Here is a 15529-nt window from a genome sequence, read left to right as displayed (position 1 = left end):
CCCCTGTATTCTCAGTACATTATACATACAGCGCTCAGTATAAGTGAGTACACCCCACTGTATTCTCAGTACGTTATACATACAGTGCACAGCTTAAATGAGTACACCCCCTGTATTCTCAGGATGTTATACATACAGCGCTCAGCGTAAGTGAGTACACCGCCTTGTATTCTCAGTACGTTATACATACAGCGCTCAGCGTAAGTGAGTACACCCCACTGTATTCTCATTACGTTTTACATTCAGGGCTCAGCATAAGTGAGTACCCCCTGTATTCTCAGTACGTTATGCATACAGTGCTCAGTGTATGTTAGTACACCCCCTGTATTCTCAGTATGTTATATATACAGCGCTCAGCATATGTGAGTACACCCCCCTGTAATCTCAGTACGTTATACATACAGGGCTCAGCATAAGTGAGTACACCCCCCTGTGATCTCGGTACGTTATTTATACAGCGCTCAGTATAAGTGAGTACACTCCTGTATTATCAGAACATTATATATACGGCGCTCAGCGTAAGTAAGTAGACGCCCCTGTATTCTTAGTACGTTATACACATAGCGCTCAGCGTACGTGATTACACCCCCCTGTATTCTCAGTACCTTATATATACAGCGCTCAGCGTAAGTGGGTATACCCCTCTGTTTTCTCAGTACGTTATACATACAGGGCTCAGCATAAGTGAGTACACCCCCCTGTATTCTCAGTACGTTATACATACAGTGCTCAGCGTAAGTGAGTACAACCCCCTTTATTCTCAGTACTTTATACATACAGTGCTCAGCATAAGTGAGTACACCCCCCTGTATTCTCAGTACGTTATACATACAGCGCTCAGCATAAGTGAGTACACCCCCCTGTATTCTCAGTACGTTATACATACAACGCTCAGCATAAGTGAGTACACCCCCCTGTATTCTTAGTACGTTATGCATATAACGCTCAGCATAAGTGAGTTCACCCCCCTGTATTCTCAGTATGTTATACATACAGCGCTCAGCATAAGTGAGTACACCCCCCTGTATTCTCAGTACGTTATACAAACAGCGCTCAGCATAGGTAAGTACACCCCCCTATATTCTCAGTGCATTATACATACAGTGCTCAGCATAAGTGAGTACACCACCCTGTATTCTCAGTACGTTATACATACAGCGCGCAATATAAGTGATTACACCCCCCTGTATTCTCAGTACGTTATACATACAGTGCTCAGCTTAAATGATTACACCCCCTGTATTCTCAGTACGTTATACATACAGCGCTCAGCGTAAGTGAGTACAAACCCCTGTATTCTCAGTACGTTATACATACAGTGCTCAGCGTAAGTGAGTACACCCCCCTATATTCTCAGTATGTTATAAATATAGCGCTTAGCGTTAGTGAGTACACCCCCCTGTATTCTCATTACCTTATACATACAGCGCTCAGCGTAAGTGAGTACACCCTTCTGTATTCTCAGTACGTTATACGTACAGTGCTCAGCGTAAGTGAGTACACCACCCTGTATTCTCAGTACGTTATACATACAGTGCTCAGCGTAAGTGAGTACACCCCCCTGTATTCTCAGTACATTATACATACAGTGCTCAGCATAAGTGAGTACACCCCCCTATATTCTCAGTACTTTATACATACAGTGCTCAGCGTAAGTGAGTACACCCACCTGTATTCCCAGTACATTATACATACAGCGCTCAGCATAAGTGAGTACACGCCCCTGTATTCTCAGTACGTTATACATACAACGCTCAGCATAAGTGAGTACACCCCCCTGTATTCTCAGTACGTTATACATATAACGCTCAGCATAAGTGAGTACACCCCCCTGTATTCTGAGTACGTTATACATACAGCACTCAGCATAAGTGAGTGCACCCCCTGTATTCTCAGTGCGTTGTCCATACAACGCTCAGCATAAGTGAGTACACCCCCCTGTATTCTCAGTACGTTTTACATACAGTGCTCAGCATAAGTGAGTACACCCCCCTGTATTCTCAGTATTATAACATACAGTGCCCAGCATAAGTGAGTACACGCCCCTGTATTCTCAGTACGTTATACATACAACGCTAAGCATAAGTGAGTAAAACCCCCTGTATTCTCAGTACATTATACATACAGCGCTCAGTATAAGTGAGTACACCCCACTGTATTCTCAGTACATTATACATACAGTGCTCAGCTTAAATGAGTACACCCCCTGTATTCTCAGGAAGTTATACATACAGCGCTCAGCGTAAGTGAGTACACCCCCCTGTATTCTCAGTTCGTTATACATACAGCGCTCAGCGTAAGTGGGTACACCCCACTGTATTCTCAGTACATTATACATACAGCACTCAGCGTGAGTACACCCCACTGTATTCTCAGTATGTTTTACATACAGGGCTCAGCATAAGTGAGTACCCCCCTGTATTCTCAGTACGTTATGCATACAGTGCTCAGCGTAAGTTAGTACACCCCCTGTATCCTCAGTATGTTATATATACAGTGCTCAGCATATGTGAGTACACCCCCCTCTAATCTCAGTACATTATACATACAGGGCTCAGCATAAGTGAGTACACCCCCCTGTGATCTCAGTACCTTATATATACAGCGCTCAGTATAAGTGAGTACACTCCTATATTATCAGAACATTAAATATACGGCGCTCAGCGTAAGTGAGTACACCCCCCTGTATTCTCAGTACTTTATACATACAGTGCTCAGCATAAGTGAGTACACCCCCAGTATTCTCAGTACGTTATACATACAGCGCTCAGCATAAGTGAGTACACCCCCCTGTATTCTCAGTACGTTATACATACAACGCTCAGCATAAGTGAGTACACCCCCCTGTATTCTTAGTACGTTATACATATAACGCTCAGCATAAGTGAGTTCACCCCCCTGTATTCTCAGTACGTTATACATACAACGCTCAGCATAAGTGAGTACACCCCCCTGTATTCTTAGTACGTTATACATATAACGCTCAGCATAAGTGAGTTCACCCCCCTGTATTCTCAGTATGTTATACATACAGCGCTCAGCATAAGTGAGTACACCCCCCTGTATTCTCAGTACGTTATACAAACAGCGCTCAGCATAGGTGAGTACACCCCCCTATATTCTCAGTGCATTATACATACAGTGCTCAGCATAAGTGAGTACACCACCCTGTATTCTCAGTACGTTATACATACAGCGCTCAATATAAGTGATTACAACCCCCTGTATTCTCAGTATGTTATACATACAGCGCTCAGCGTGAGTACAACCCCCTGTATTCTCAGTACGTTATACATACAGCGCTCAACGTAAGTGAGTACAACCCCCTGTATTATCAGTACGTTATACATACAGTGCTCAGCGTAAGTGAGTTCACCCCCCTATATTCTCAGTATGTTATATATACAGCGCTCAGCGTAAGTGAGTACACGCCCCTGTATTCTCAATATGTTATACATATAGCGCTTAGCGTTAGTGAGTACACCCCCCTGTATTCTCATTACCTTATACATACAGCGCTCAGCGTAAGTGAGTACACCCTTCTGTATTCTCAGTACGTTATACATACAGTGCTCAGCGTAAGTGAGTATACCACCCTGTATTCTCAGTACGTTATACATACAGTGCTCAGCGTAAGTGAGTACACCCCCCTGTATTCTCAGTACATTATACATACAGTGCTCAGCATAAGTGAGTACACCCCCCCTATATTCTCAGTACTTTATACATACAGTGCTCAGCGTAAGTGAGTACACCCACCTGTATTCTCAGTACATTATACATACAGCGCTCAGCATAAGTGAGTACACGCCCCTGTATTCTCAGTACGTTACACATACAACGCTCAGTATAAGTGAGTACACCCCCCTGTATTCTGAGTACGTTATACATACAGCACTCAGCATAAGTGAGTGCACCCTCTGTATTCTCAGTGCGTTGTCCATACAACGCTCAGCATAAGTGAGTACACCCCCCTGTATTCTCAGTACGTTTTACATACAGTGCTAAGCATAAGTGAGTACACCCCCCTGTATTCTCAGTATTATAACATACAGTGCTCAGCATAAGTGAGTACACGCCCCTGTATTCTCAGTACGTTATACATACAACGCTAAGCATAAGTGAGTAAAACCCCCTGTATTCTCAGTACATTATACCTACAGCGCTCAGTATAAGTGAGTACACCCCACTCTATTCTCAGTACGTTATACATACAGTGCTCAGCTTAAATGAGTACACCCCCTGTATTCTCAGGAAGTTATACATACAGCGCTCAGCGTAAGTGAGTACACCCCCCTGTATTCTCAGTTCGTTATACATACAGCGCTCAGCGTAAGTGGGTACACCCCCCTGTATTCTCACTACGTTATACATACAGCACTCAGCGTGAGTACACCCCACTGTATTCTCAGTATGTTTTACATACCGGGCTCAGCATAACTGAGTACCCCCCTGTATTCTCAGTACGTTATGCATACAGTGCTCAGCGTAAGTTAGTACACACCCTGTATTCTCAGTATGTTATATATAGAGCGCTCAGCATATGTGAGTACACCCCCCTGTAATCTCAGTACATTATACATACAGGGCTCAGCATAAGTGAGTACACCCCCCTGTGATCTCAGTACCTTATATATACAGCGCTCAGTATAAGTGAGTACACTCCTATATTATCAGAACATTAAATATACGGCGCTCAGCATAAGTGAGTACACCCCCCTGTATTCTCAGTACTTTATACATACAGTGCTCAGCATAAGTGAGTACACCCCCAGTATTCTCAGTACATTATACATACAGCGCTCAGCATAAGTGAGTACACCCCCCTGTATTCTCAGTACGTTATACAAACAGCGCTCAGCATAGGTGAGTACACCCCCTTATATTCTCAGTACATTATACATACAGTGCTCAGCATAAGTGGGTACACCACCCTGTATTCTCAGTACGTTATACATACAGCGCTCAATATAAGTGATTACACCCCCCTGTATTCTCAGTACGTTATACATACAGTGCTCAGCTTAAATGATTACACCCCCTGTATTTTCAGTACGTTATACATACAGCGCTCAGCGTAAGTGAGTACAACCCCCTGTATTCTCAGTACGTTATACATACAGCCCTCAACGTAAGTGAGTACACCCCCCTGTGTTATCAGTACGTTATACATACAGTGCTCAGCGTAAGTGAGTACACCCCCCTATATGCTCAGTATGTTATATATACAGCACTCAGCGTAAGTGAGTACACGCCCCTGTATTCTCAATATGTTATACATATAGCGCTTAGCGTTAATGAGTACACCCCCCTGTATTCTCATTACCTTATACATACAGCGCTCAGCGTAAGTGAGTACACCCTTCTGTATTCTCAGTACGTTATACATACAGTGCTCAGCGTAAGTGAGTACACCACCCTGTATTTTCAGTACGTTATACATACAGTGCTCAGCGTAAGTGAGTACACCCCCCTGTATTCTCAGTACATTATACATACAGTGCTCAGCATAAGTGAGTACACACCCCTATATTCTCAGTACTTTATACATACAGTGCTCAGCGTGAGTACACCCACCTGTATTCTCTGTACATTATACATACAGCGCTCAGCATAAGTGAGTACACGCCCCTGTATTCTCAGTACGTTATACATACAACGCTCAGCATAAGTGAGTACACCCCCCTGTATTCTGAGTACGTTATACATACAGCACTCAGCATAAGTGAGTGCACCCCCTGTATTCTCAGTGCGTTGTCCATACAACGCTCAGCATAAGTGAGTACACCCCCCTGTATTCTCAGTACGTTTTACATACAGTGCTCAGCATAAGTGAGTACACCCCCCTGTATTCTCAGTATTATAACATACAGTGCTCAGCATAAGTGAGTACATGCCCCTGTATTCTCAGTACGTTATACATACAACGCTAAGCATAAGTGCGTAAAACCCCCTGTATTCTCAGTACATTATAAATACAGCGCTCAGTATAAGTGAGTACACCCCAATGTATTCTCAGTACGTTATACATACAGTGCTCAGCTTAAATCAGTACACCCCCTGTATTCTCAGGAAGTTATACACACAGCGCTCAGCGTAAGTGAGTACACCCCCCTGTATTCTCAGTTCGTTATACATACAGCGCTCAGCGTAAGTGGGTACACCCCCCTGTATTCTCAGTACGTTATACATACAGCACTCAGCGTAAGTGAGTACACCCCACTGTATTCTCAGTATATTTTACATACAAGGCTCAGCATAAGTGAGTACCCCCTGTATTCTCAGTACGTTATGCATACAGTGCTCAGCGTAAGTTAATACACCCCCTGTATTCTCAGTATGTTATATATACAGCGCTCAGCATATGTGAGTACACCCCCCTGTAATCTCAGTACATTATACATACAGGACTCAGCATAAGTGAGTACACCCCCCTGTGATCTCAGTACCTTATATATACAGCGCTCAGTATAAGTGAGTACACTCCTGTATTATCAGAACATTAAATATACGGCGCTCAGCGTAAGTGAGTACACGCCCCTGTATTCTTAGTACTTTATACATATAGCGCTCAGCGTACGTGAGTACACCCCCCTGTATTCTTAGTACCTTATATACAGCGCTCAGCGTAAGTGGGTACACCCCTCTGTTTTCTCAGTATGTTATACATACAGGGCTCAGCATAAGTGAGTACACCCCCCTGTATTCTCAGTACGTTATACATACAGTGCTCAGCGTAAGTGAGTACACCCCCCTGTATTCTCAGTACTTTATACATACAGTGCTCAGCATAAGTGAGTACACCCCCCTGTATTCTCAGTACGTTATACATACAGCGCTCAGCATAAGTGAGTACACCCCCCTGTATTCTCAGTACGTTATGCATACTGTGCTCAGCATAAGTGAGTACACGTCCCTGTATTCTCAGTACGTTATACATATAGCGCTCAGCGTAAGTGAGTACGCCGCCTGTATTCTCAGTACTTTAAACATACAGCACTCAGCGTAAGTGAGTACACCCCCCTTATTCTCATTACGATATACATACAGCGCTCAGCATAAGTGAGTACACCCCACTTTATTCTCAGTACGTTATACATACAGGGCTCAGCATAAGTGAGTACACCTCCTGATTTCTCAGTACGTTATATACAGTGTTCAGCGTAAGTGAGTACACCCCCTGTATTCTCAGTACATCTTATATATGCTGGCCCGGATGGGTGGCGCCTTTGCAGTGAGGCACTGGAGTCAGCACGTGTGCATACCACACTGCGGCGCCATTTTATTGAAGACACTGTTTATGCAAATTTGCAGATATCTTTAAACCAAATGGGGCAGGATAATTTAATAAAATTAAAAATGTACCAATAAAAATGCTCGCCACCCGGGCGTAGAATGGGTTCAGTAGCTAATTCAATATATTGGTAAAAGCAAAGCACATATACTAAATGAGAACAGATACTACACTTGATGTTAGTCAAAAGGCCAAGAAGAGAAAACCTGAATTGGTTTTGGCCTATGACTGCACCCAGGCTTCAAGAAGGCACCCATTGTAGGAATGGGGACAAAGACTCCCCCTAGGAAGACATGTTGTTCATCAATAGACACCTTAAAACCCACAACTTTACTGCTTGTTGCAGCTGCAGACAATGCACGCATTTTTAATCTGCATAAGTCTGCCTATTTTCACACATTCTCCCCTCCCCCCGCTGTTCCATGCACCTCAAGACATGGGGTTGGGTAGAGAAAAACTAATTAGTGAACAAACAAGCAGCAGTCCACCTGCTTCCTAGTCTGCAGGCTCCCTGCAGACTGAAGCTGACTGCAGCAGCACAGCCAGATAAAGGCCAGGAGCCCATTATGACACGTGCAATGATGTTCCATTCTTCCATTCTTGCATTATTCCATTGTTCCATTGTCCCATTCTCTTGCATTAATTCATTGTTCCATTCACTCGTTACATCTATTGCAAGCAATCTGTCTGCCTGGGTGAAAACCAATAGGATGCTCTGGTTGACAGACATAGGTAGCACTTTAAAACAACATCTTAGACCAAACTTTTTTATGTATTTTTTTTCTTCCACAGATAGAAAATTAAAGAAGTCAGTGCTCCATTAGAGGGAGCCAGCATTTCACTAAAGAAATCATAGAGGAGCCCAAATTTTTTTTAAATGCGTGGTACTCAGCAACACCCAACTGATGGGACAGTTGAGTTAAAAGAGTAGCAGCTGATAACAAGGCCACTGACTAGGTATATGGTGCGTGTGCAACGGTGTAGCAAAGACCAAATGCATTATTGCAGCTTATCTCAGGAGCGAAGGGATAGATAGATAGATAGATAGATAGATAGATAGATAGATGGATAGATGGGTGGATAGATAGATAGATAAAAAGATAGATGACATTACAGTACAATTTATTGGTAAAAGTAAAGCACATATACTAAATGAGAACAGATACTACATTTGATGTTAGTCAAAAGGCCAAGAAGAGAAAACCTGAATTGGTTTTGGCCTATGACTGCAACCAGGCTTCAAGAAGGCACCCATTGTAGGAATGGGGACAAAGACTCCCCCTAGGAAGACATGGTGTTCATCAATAGACACCTTAAAACCCACAACTTTACTGCTTGCTGCAGCTGCAGCCCATGCACGCATTTTTAATCTGCATAAGTCTGCCTATTTTCACACATTCTCCCCTCCCCCCGCTGTTCCATGCACCTCAAGACATGGGGTTGGGTAGAGAAAAATTAATTAGTGAACATACAAGCAGCAGTCCACCTGCTTCCTAGTCTGCAGGCTCCCTGCAGACTGAAGCTGACTGCAGCAGCACAGCCAGATAAAGGCCAGGAGCCCATTATGACACGTGCAATGATGTTCCATTCTTCCATTCTTGCATTATTCCATTGTTCCATTGTCCCATTCTCTTGCATTAATTCATTGTTCCATTCACTCGTTACATCTATTGCAAGCAATCTGTCTGTCTGGGTGAAAACCAATAGGATGCTCTGGTTGACAGACATAGGTAGCACTTTAAAACAACATCTTAGACCAAACTTTTTTATGTATTTTTTTTCTTCCACAGATAGAAAATTAAAGAAGTCAGTGCTCCATTAGAGGGAGCCAGCATTTCACTAAAGAAATCATAGAGGAGCCCAAATTTTTTTTAAATGCATGGTACTCAGCAACACCCAACTGATGGGACAGTTGAGTTAAAAGAGTAGCAGCTGATAACAAGGCCACTGACTAGGTATATGGTGTGTGTGCAACGGTGTAGCAAAGACCAAATGCATTATTGCAGCTTATCTCAGGAGCGAAGGGATAGATAGATAGATAGATAGATAGATAGATAGATAGATAGATAGATAGATGGATGGATAGATAGATAGATAAAAAGATAGATAACATTACAATACAATTTATTGTTAAAAGTAAAGCACATATACTAAATGAGGACAGATACTATACTTGATGTTAGCCAAAAGGCAGAGAAGCGATAACTTGTATTGGTTTTGGCCTATGACTGCACCCAGGCTTCAAGAAGGCACCCATTGTAGGAATGGGGACCTAGACTCCCCTTTGAAGACATGTTGTTCATCAATAGACACCTTAAATCCTACAACTTTACTGCTTGTTCAGCTGCAGCCCACGCACGCATTTTTAATCTGCATAAGTCTGCATATTTTCTCACATTCTCCTCATCCCCCGCTGTTCCATGCACCTCAAGACAAGGGGATGGGAAGAGGAAAACTAATTAGTGAACAAACAAGCAGCAATCCACCTTCTTTCTAGTCTGCAGGCTCCCTGCAGACTGAAGTTGACTGCAGCAGCACAGCCAAATAAAGGCCAGGAGCCCATTATGACACGTGCAATGATGGTTCATTCTTCCATTCTTGCATTATTCCATTGTTCCATTGTCCCATTCTCTTGCATTATTTCATTGCTCCATTCACTCATTACATCTATTGCAAGCAATCTGTCTGCCTGGGTGAAAACCAATAGTATGCTCTGATTGACAGACATAGGTAGCACTATAAAACAACATCTCAGACCAAACTTTTTTATATCTTTTTTTTCATCCACAGGTAGAAAATGAAAGAAGTCAGTGCTCCATTAGAGGGAGCCAGCATTTCACTAAAGAAATCGTAGAGGCCCCCAAATTTTTTTTAAATGTGTCGTACTCAGCAACACCCAACTGATGGGACAGTTGAGTTAAAAGAGTAGCAGCTGATAACAAGGCCACTGACTAGGTATATGGTGTGTGTGCAACGGTGTAGCAAAGGACAAATGCATTATTGCAGCTTATCTCAGGAGCGAAGGGATAGATAGATAGATAGATAGATAGATAGAAAGATAGATGGGTGGATAGATAGATAGATAAAAAGATAGATGACATTACAGTACAATTTATTGGTAAAAGTAAAGCACATATACTAAATGAGAACAGATACTACACTTGATGTTAGCCAAAAGGCAGAGAAGCGATAACTTGTATTGGTTTTGGCCTATGACTGCACCCAGGCTTCAAGAAGGCACCCATTGTAGGAATGGGGACCTAGACTCCCCTTTGGAAGACATGTTGTTCATCAATAGACACCTTAAATCCTACAACTTTACTGCTTGTTCAGCTGCAGCCCACGCACGCATTTTTAATCTGCATAAGTCTGCATATTTTCTCACATTCTCCTCGTCCCCCGCTGTTCCATGCACCTCAAGACAAGGGGATGGGAAGAGGAAAACTAATTAGTGAACAAACAAGCAGCAATCCACCTTCTTTCTAGTCTGCAGGCTCCCTGCAGACTGAAGTTGACTGCAGCAGCACAGCCAAATAAAGGCCAGGAGCCCATTATGACACGTGCAATGATGGTTCATTCTTCCATTCTTGCATTATTCCATTGTTCCATTGTCCCATTCTCTTGCATTATTTCATTGCTCCATTCACTCATTACATCTATTGCAAGCAATCTGTCTGCCTGGGTGAAAACCAATAGTATGCTCTGATTGACAGACATAGGTAGCACTATAAAACAACATCTCAGACCAAACTTTTTTATATCTTTTTTTTCATCCACAGGTAGAAAATGAAAGAAGTCAGTGCTCCATTAGAGGGAGCCAGCATTTCACTAAAGAAATCGTAGAGGCCCCCAAATTTTTTTTAAATGTGTCGTACTCAGCAACACCCAACTGATGGGACAGTTGAGTTAAAAGAGTAGCAGCTGATAACAAGGCCACTGACTAGGTATATGGTGTGTGTGCAACGGTGTAGCAAAGGACAAATGCATTATTGCAGCTTATCTCAGGAGCGAAGGGATAGATAGATAGATAGATAGATAGATAGAAAGATAGATGGGTGGATAGATAGATAGATAAAAAGATAGATGACATTACAGTACAATTTATTGGTAAAAGTAAAGCACATATACTAAATGAGAACAGATACTACACTTGATGTTAGCCAAAAGGCAGAGAAGCGATAACTTGTATTGGTTTTGGCCTATGACTGCACCCAGGCTTCAAGAAGGCACCCATTGTAGGAATGGGGACCTAGACTCCCCTTTGGAAGACATGTTGTTCATCAATAGACACCTTAAATCCTACAACTTTACTGCTTGTTCAGCTGCAGCCCACGCACGCATTTTTAATCTGCATAAGTCTGCATATTTTCTCACATTCTCCTCATCCCCCGCTGTTCCATGCACCTCAAGACAAGGGGATGGGAAGAGGAAAACTAATTAGTGAACAAACAAGCAGCAATCCACCTTCTTTCTAGTCTGCAGGCTCCCTGCAGACTGAAGTTGACTGCAGCAGCACAGCCAAATAAAGGCCAGGAGCCCATTATGACACATGCAATGATGTTCCATTCTTTCATTCTTGCTTTGTTCCATTGTTCCATTGTCCCATTCTCTTGCATTATTCCATTGTTCCATTCACTCATTACATCTATTGCAAGCAATCTGTCTGCCTGGGTGAAAACCAATAGGATGCTCTGGTTGACAGACATAGGTAGCACTTTTAAAACAACATCTCAGACAAAACTTATTTATATATTTTTTTAATCCACAGATAGAAAATTAAAGATGTCAGTGCTCCACCAGAGGGAGCCAGCATTTCACTAAAGAAATCGTAGCTGCCCCCAAATTTTTTTTAAATGCGTGGTACTCAGCAACACCCAACTGATGGGACAGTTGAGTTAAAAGAGTAGCAGCTGATAACAATGCCACTGACTAGGAATATGGTGTGTGTGCAATGGTGTAGCAAAGGACAAATGCATTAGTGCAGCTTTTCTCAGGAAGGAAGGGATAGATAGATAGATAAATATATTCATGGATAGATAGATAGATAGATAGATAGATAGATAAATAGATAGATAACATTACAATACTATATATTGGTAAAAGCAAAGCACATATACTAAATGAGAACAGGTACTACACTTGATGTTAGCCAAAAGGCCGAGAAGCGATAACTTGTATTGGTTTTGGCCTATGACTGCACCCATGCTTCAAGAAGGCACCCATTGTAGGAAAGGGGACAAAGACTCCCCTTAGCGAGACATGTTGTTCATCAATAGAAATCTTTAAACCCACAACTTTACTGCTTGTTGCAGCTGCAGCCCACGCACGCATTTTAATCTGCATAAGTCTGCCTATTTTCACACATTCTCCACTCCCCCTCGCTGTTCCATGCACCTCAAGACAAGGGGTTGGGGAGAGAAAAACTAATTAGTGAACAAACAAGCAGCAGTCCACCTTCTTCCTAGTCTGCAGGCTCCCTTCAGACTGAAGCTGACTGCAGCAGCAGAGCCAGATAAAGGCCAGGAGCCCATTACGACACATGCAATGATGGTTCATTCTTCCATTCTTGCATTATTCCATTGTTCCATTGTCCCATTCTCTTGCATTATTTCATTGCTCCATTCACTCATTACATCTATTGCAAGCAATCTGTCTGCCTGGGTGAAAACCAATAGTATGCTCTGATTGACAGACATAGGTAGCACTTTAAAACAACATCTTAGACCAAACTTTTTTATATCTTTTTTTTCATCCACAGGAAGAAAATTAAAGAAGTCAGTGCTCCATTAGATGGAGCCAGCATTTCACTAAAGAAATCGTAGAGGCCCCCAAATTTTTTTTAAATGTGTGGTACTCAGCAACACCCAACTGATTGGACAGTTGAGTTAAAAGAGTAGCAGCTGATAACAAGGCCACTGACTAGGTATATAGTGTGTGTGCAGTGGTGTAGCATAGGACAAATGCATTTTTGCAGCTTATCTCAGGAAGGAAGGGATAGATAGATAGATAGATAGATAGATAGATAGATAGATAGATAGATAAATAGAAAGATAACATTACAATACAATATATTGGTAAAAGCAAAGCACATATACTAAATGAGAAGAGATATTACACTTGATGTTAGCCAATAGGCCGAGAAGCAATAACCTGAATTGGTTTTGGCCTATGACTGCACCCAGGCTTCAAGAAGGCACCCATTGTAGGACACTGACTAGGTATATTGTGTGTGTGCAACAGTGTAGCAAAGGACAAATGCATTTTTGCAGCTTATCTCAGGAAGGAAGGGATAGATAGATAGATAGATAGATAGATAGATAGATAAATAGATAGTTGGATGGATAGATAGATAGATATATAGATAAATAGATAGATAGATAGATAACATTGCAATGCAATATATTGGTAAAAGCAAAGCACATATACTAAATGGGAACAGATACTACACTTGATGATATCCAAAAGGCCGAGAAGCGATAACCTGAATTGGTTTTGGCCTATGACTGCACACTGGCTTCAACAAGGCACCCATTGTAGGATTGGGGACAAATACTCTCCTTAGGAAGACATGTTGTTCATCAATAGACACCTTAAAACCCACAACTTTACTGCTTGTTGCAGCTGCAGCCCACGCACACATTTTTAATCTGCATAAGTCTGCCTATTTTCACACATTCTCCCCTCCCCCCCGCTGTTCCATGCACCTCAAGACAAGGGGATGGGGGAGAGGAAAACTAATTAGTGAACAAACAAGCAGCAGTCCACCTGCTTCCTAGTTTGCAGGCTCCCTGCAGACTGAAGCTGACTGCAGCAGCACAGCCAGATAAAGGCCAGGAGCCCATAATGACACGTGCAATGATGTTCCATTCTTCCATTCTTGCATTATTCCATTGTTCCATTGTCCCATTCTCTTGCATTATTCCATTGTTCCATTCACTCATTACTAGTGTTGAGCCACCCCCGTAGTGTTCGAGTTCGGTTCGGTTCGTCGAACACACGTGTGTTCGCCGAACTGTTCGTCGAACACCTTCAAACACCGTTAAAACCAATGGCACGCAAACAAAAACACATAGAAACACATAGAAAACACCTTCAAAGGTGTCCAAAAGCTGACAAACTGCTCAGAAGACTTAACTAACACATGGAAAAGTGACAAGTACATACAGTCATGCGAAAAGAAAAGAGGTGGAGGAGTAAAAGGAGGGGGAGAAACAGATATAGGCATGTCATGCCCTTCTAAAATCCAAAAAGTGAGAAGCCGACACGGCCAGTTCGTTCCTGCCCATGCCACCTCCATGTCGCCGGGTTTGTGCCAGAGCCGCGGTGGACCCTGACGGCCAGCCCCCCTCTCCCAATACTGGTGCCTGTCCGCTGGTGGGTCGAGCCCCCCCGCGGTGGGGGGGGGTAACATCTGCAGAAGAAAGACCATCTTCCAGCCAAACTAAGATGTCGACTTCTTTTCGTGGACAATGTGATACGATCCTTTCTTACGGACACGCCCATCGCTACAAATTCCAGATGAGGCACAAAAACACCAGGTGCTTCAGCGGATATCAAGTGCTCCTTCAAGTGGGCTCTCCTCCACCTCAATTTCAACATCACAAATACTCCAGTCCTCAGAGGTGTCACCCCAATCGCACTTGCTTCCTCACAGCTCCTAATTCTCCAGCTGCCCGTCTGAGTATGGGCTAACACAGATGGTTGAGTCTGCAGAAATGTTTACTCATACTATAGCCTGGGAAATGGAGGTCTGCTCCAGAGCTTCTGTTAATCCAGACGAGGAAATGATCTGCACTGATGCCCAGAATTTTTATAAGTCGGATCCAGGACCAGATGAAGAAGGTTCTGAGCATAATGTAGACCCTCGTTCCCAAACTGTCACTCCTGTTGGTGGAGACAATGATGAAGACGATGATGAGACTCAAATACCTGATTGGAGCGACAACTTGACTTTTTGGTCAGGGCAGGAAGAGGTTGGCTTTGAGGACGACGCGTGTGATAACACACAGGGTGATGATGACGAGGTTGGAGATCCCACTTACTGTCAACCCACAGTCAGCCAGTCGATGAGGTCAACGGAGGAGGTGGAGGAGGATGTAACTAGCCCAGGGGATGGGGATGACTCGGTCCCCGGGCCTTTGCCTGGCCTTGGGGATGTCGCGGTGGTCGGCTCCCTGGCCCGTTCCCTGGGGTCACTCTTTAAAAGAGTGGATAATTGTTAATTATATAAGAATT

General features: G+C 43.1%; 5 pseudogenes; all 5 read right to left on the bottom strand.

Annotated features, from left to right (window-relative positions):
* Positions 1-7394: 7394 nt before the first annotated feature.
* On the bottom strand, positions 7395-7497 carry LOC141160404 (U2 spliceosomal RNA; annotated as a pseudogene).
* A 1898-nt stretch (positions 7498-9395) lies between these two features.
* On the bottom strand, positions 9396-9497 carry LOC141160392 (U2 spliceosomal RNA; annotated as a pseudogene).
* Positions 9498-10379: 882 nt separating this feature from the next.
* On the bottom strand, positions 10380-10485 carry LOC141160313 (U2 spliceosomal RNA; annotated as a pseudogene).
* An 883-nt stretch (positions 10486-11368) lies between these two features.
* Positions 11369-11474, bottom strand: LOC141160312 (U2 spliceosomal RNA; annotated as a pseudogene).
* An 883-nt stretch (positions 11475-12357) lies between these two features.
* Positions 12358-12463, bottom strand: LOC141160318 (U2 spliceosomal RNA; annotated as a pseudogene).
* Positions 12464-15529: the final 3066 nt, after the last annotated feature.

This window comes from Phyllobates terribilis, unplaced genomic scaffold (genome assembly GCF_046119375.1).
Source record: "Phyllobates terribilis strain yellow unplaced genomic scaffold, ASM4611937v1 Scaffold_8__6_contigs__length_399053987, whole genome shotgun sequence".
In the NCBI taxonomy this organism is placed as follows: Eukaryota; Metazoa; Chordata; class Amphibia; order Anura; family Dendrobatidae; genus Phyllobates; species Phyllobates terribilis.
The sequence above is the reverse complement of the archived record's forward strand: the minus strand, read 5'-3'. Positions and strand labels throughout refer to the sequence as shown.